We start from the raw sequence: 4,939 nt of genomic DNA on the forward strand, positions 1-4,939 counted from the left end.
ATTATTATTATTATTATTATTATTATTATTATTATTATTATTATTATTATTTTATTATCTACTTTGGGCATTGATGAATACTTTCAAATTGATTAATTTCAACATCTACAGTACTTTTCATTCTCTAGAATCTCCTCCCAAGGTCCTCTTTAAAACTCTGGGGGAAAAATGGCTGCAAAAGCTAGGAAGGTCAATGAGCATGGAAATAATTCCACAGGAAATGTAACTCTGATCAAAACTAGTAAGGCAAAACTCCTTTAGGCCTATAGTTGGGATTAGTACACTTCAAGTATCTCCTCTAACAAATTTCAGTGTTGCTTCCTTTCCTTTGGAAAGTACAAAATGCAGAAAAGTCACCCCTAGTTCCACTGAGGCAGCAAATAGCCCAATACAGTAATCTTACATGGGCTAAGTTCTCTTTATACCAGTGAACGGGCATTGTATGATTTACTTAGCTCAAAAAAACAGGTTTAACTTCCATGAGGAGTGTTTCCACTTGAGAAATGACCAGGTTCTTACAAATCTCAGCTGTAGTACATTTTTTTCAGATGTTTATGTATTAGTACCTACATCTGGGGGGGGGGGGGAAATGTCTCTAGGCATTTCCTAGATCCTCCAGTGCATATCTATGGTCAGCTTCCTCTGGAAGTCATTCATTTCAATGGGTTTCACTATTATCTGTGGCTTTGTGTTTCCACAGTAAGTTTAGGAACGTATCCCCTGTAGTTATGGGGGTCATACTGTATGTTCAAACAAAGCTGCATGTAAGCTAGTCATGAAGGTCATATGCCTTGGAGTGTACATATGCACATGGATGCATATATGTACAGAAACAAGCATGGGAGCTATTTTTCCTTACATCCTGCTAGAAAATAGTGTGAATCATGAATGTGATTCGGGGGTGCGTTGGTGGGGGGTGGGAGGGAGAGAAATGGTGTCATCTTTTCTTATTTGAGCAGTAGCACCCTTTTCCCCAGTGGGCTCCTGGCTGGATGGGTGTGATTAATGTGATTGCTGTCCACTCGTTGTTGCCATGTGGGCAGTTGTTCTATACAAAGGAGTCCACAGCTTTACCACAAAATGGGGTGCCCCCTTTCTGAAAATATGGAAAGCACTTAATCTCTGCAGATACAAACAAAAAATGCAAGAAAGGAAAGCAGAGTTCTCCACTTTTATAAGCAGTCAAAGTTTATCTTTGAAAGTAGGTGCTTGTGTAACTTCAACAGATCATTCATATTTTCTGTAATCAATTCTGTACTCTAGGACTGGAAATCATATGGCCCTCCAAATGTTTTTGGACTACAAATCCTAGCAGCTCTGGCCAGCATAGCTAATGGTGAGGAATGCTGGGAGTTACAGTCAGTGACAGCTAGGGGGCTGTTTGATTCTCACACCTGTTCTATACATTTTAGCACATAAAACAAAATAGAAAACATTTCACCCTAAAGATGTTTTAGATTACAGCTCCTGTTGACCATACTGGATGGGTCTCTAGGAACGGGGAGTCCAAAGATTCCCCATGTCTGATATAAAATAAGTCAATAATAAAATGTGTATTTCAGTTGAAGTTAGTGAATATGTGATCAGTTTCAAAAATATACTGTTATAAAGCCTATTCTTTTTACTTCAATGTTAACAACATACTTGTTTATTTATTTAACATATTTGCTTTCTACCACTTAGGGTAACATTTTGCTAAGGCAGCTAGCAAAAGTCAAAAAGTATATAGAAAACAGCAACAAGGCAATGAAAAAAAAACATAAATCAACCAAGATGAAAACCAGCATAAAAACCATCAATGAGAAGTCATTTAACTTTCTTTCTTTCTTTCTTTCTTTTTTTTTTTTTTTTGGAAGAGTTCATTTAGAAGTCATCCAACATTTCAGGACTGTTCTCTCCCACATGATTTGCCAGAATTAGTTGTGTCAATCTTCATGACAGCTGTAGCTGTGGATGCAGAAAGGATTTTGATATTTACAGACGACATTTGGGATATAAATTTTTGTAACATTTTCAAAGAGAGAGCTCCATCAGTTTCTTGTAACATACAAAGGAAAGAAAGGCGTGAAGAATCAAGCAGTATCTGTGATTTGTTGTTGTTATGTGCCTTCAAGTTGTTTCCAATTTATGGTGGCTCTGTGGCAGGGTCTTGGCAAATTTCTTCAGCAGGGGTTTGCCATGGCCATATTCTGAGCCTGAGAATGTGTGACTTGCCTAATGTCATCCAGTGGGTTTTATGGCCAAGCTGGGATTCAAACCCTGATCTCCAGAGTCATAATCCAAACTCAGCCACTATGCTGCACCGGCTCACAGCCTCTGTGATACCAACAATTTATTTTAGCATGAGCTTTCATGAATTTAATCTACTTTAGAAGCACTGTTATACAGTACAGAAGTAAGCCACCAGTACCTAAGAATGATTACATATTTCTGAGAGTTGTGACAGTGTAATAGGATATTGAAAAATTCAGGTTATGTGCCTTCAAATTATCTCTGTTTTATGGTGATCCTATCATATGGTTTCCTTGGGAAGATTTAGGGACGAAACAGGCAGGCAGGAAAAAGCAGCTTGAAGCTGCCTTTTCTGAAGCTGTGTTGAAACCTCACCAAATGCACTACCTGCTCCCAAGGTGGCTGCTGTGCACATGCCATGACCACATCATGTGGATTCAAGCTGCTGCACTGGATACATTTTTTTCCTGGTCCCCCCCCCCCCAACCACCACCACTCAGGAGCGAACTGCCAGCAACTGCCATCCCATTCTATGGCTGTCCTTGAACCTGCACATTTCAATGTGCAACATTTCACCAGGGCAGGGCAGAGCAGAGGTGTGCCCATGCAGATGCTGGCAAGGTACAGTCATGTCCCCCTTCACTCCCTCCCTTCACCCCATGTTTTGTTTATGTTTTACTCCTCTCCATGAGTTTCTCATTTGGGCATTTCCACCCTCACCACACCTGGCATCTAAGAGACACCCTCGCAGCTCTGTCCCTTTTAAATGTACTTCTTTGATGGGGCATTTATATGCACAATTATTGTTAGGGTTTGGAAAGAATGCCCTTTTAGAGCCGCCCTGGCGGCAAGGCATTTAAATGTACATGCAAAGGTGTGCACTTTCTATAAAGAAGAAAAATCCAGCTCCTTTTTAGTCTGGCTTTTCTCCCTGTAGCATGGCTTGGGTGCACTTTCTGGCCAGCTTCAAGGTGTGTGTTGTCTAAATGCCCAGCCTCGAAACCAGCCAAAAACCTGCTTATTTTGACCATCTGTTTTGCCCCTTATTCAGAGGAGGTTTACCATTTCTTTTTTCTAAGGCTGAGAAAGTGTGACTTGTCCAGAGTCACCCGATAGATTTGCAGTAATATTCTCCCACTTGTAATCCCTGGCATCTAAGAAACACATTTCTTCTTGTAATGTATATCCATGAGGACAGCCAACAAAGGATAGCTCCATCACCCGTGAATCTGCCCAACCCTTTTAAAGCTATCCAGCATCACCTGGCAGTGAATTCTACTGTTCAGCTATATACATTGTGTGAACAAGCCATTCCTTTAATCTGTCCTGGATTTCCTATCCCCTGAGTTCTAGACATGAGAAGGGGGAAAGGCATCCCATTTCATTTTGCTGTACTGCAAAGATCAAGGACAGCAAGAGCCCCCAGAGCAGAAAATGAGGTACTTGGTGCCAAAGTAAAACAAGTTTCTAGATCTTATGCCTGCAAACACGTGCGGTCAGAGTAGTGTCAGATACTGTTTTCAGTGACTGAACATTGAAGCTTCAATCTGACCACCTTGACCGGAATAAATTCTGCAGCATGCCAAGTATGATATAATTTATTGTACATTTGAAAATATGCATATTTAAGGAACTTGCATAGTTGGTAAACCTGCCCAATTTAGTTTCTCTTGGAAGAGAATTTGAAAAACCTAGCACCCCTTTTATAGCATAGATCTGCCTCTATCATTAGTTAACCCATCAAATAGCAGCGAGCTGTTTCCAGTAAGAAGTGAAAGGCTGGGTAACAAAAGCGTGGTGGGTTACCACACATTCCCTAACCCTAGTATCGCCGCCGCCATGCCACAAAGAGCCCGTCTGTATCAGGCCAAAGATGAGTTCTAGAATCGTTCCCCAAAGTATCCCAACTCCAATAAAATAAAAATAGCCTGCTGTTCTTGACAGGCAGAATTTGGATTAGAGTTACTGAAGAGTTCTCAAAGTAAGAAGGATTATCTAAATATTCAGTGTCATCATACTTTTCTAAATAGGCAAGCAAACTGTCCAAAGTAGCTTTTCCCATTGTGCTTGGCAGTAACTGTTCAGTTGCAAACTTGGTGTGGTAGTTCAAATGGAAAAGCTCTTTCTAAAGAAAGATATTAAGTGATAATTTAATTTTGTTGCACAATACTCTGGAGGGATTATTTTCTTATTTCTGGAGAGATTGTTTTCTTGCCAATATCTTGAGGGGTAAATAACCTGGTGTGAGTGTTTTGAATTGGCCATGGGCTTTCTTTTCACTCTGCTATAGCAAATAAAGCTGGAAGGGGAATGGTTCTTTTGCTGTCCTTTAAAAAACAACAGGAAACAAAACTCCTTGCTTTGGGGGACAGAAACTTGCTCACTTTCCTGGAAGTCTTCTGTGTCTTCCTTCAGACATAGCTGGAATTCTGAGCTGTAAAGAAATATGTAAAGGAACATTTTATTTTTATTTATTTTGCTTCAGTTAATGAATTTGGGGACAGATGGCCCTCCAGATGCTAGACTAGTCAATTTAGCCCTTGTCCAGGTAAAATACAATGGGAGTTGCAATCCAATAGCCTTTAGAGGGCCATACATCCCCTGTCCATAACTTGTTACATCTTGTTCTAAACTAATCACGAAATGTGATATGCAGCCTAGTTCTAGGCATGCAACGTAGAGTTTACAGAGTCTTCTGAGATACTTG

Source organism: Sceloporus undulatus, chromosome 1, assembly GCF_019175285.1.
Source record: "Sceloporus undulatus isolate JIND9_A2432 ecotype Alabama chromosome 1, SceUnd_v1.1, whole genome shotgun sequence".
Lineage (NCBI taxonomy): Eukaryota > Metazoa > Chordata > Lepidosauria > Squamata > Phrynosomatidae > Sceloporus > Sceloporus undulatus.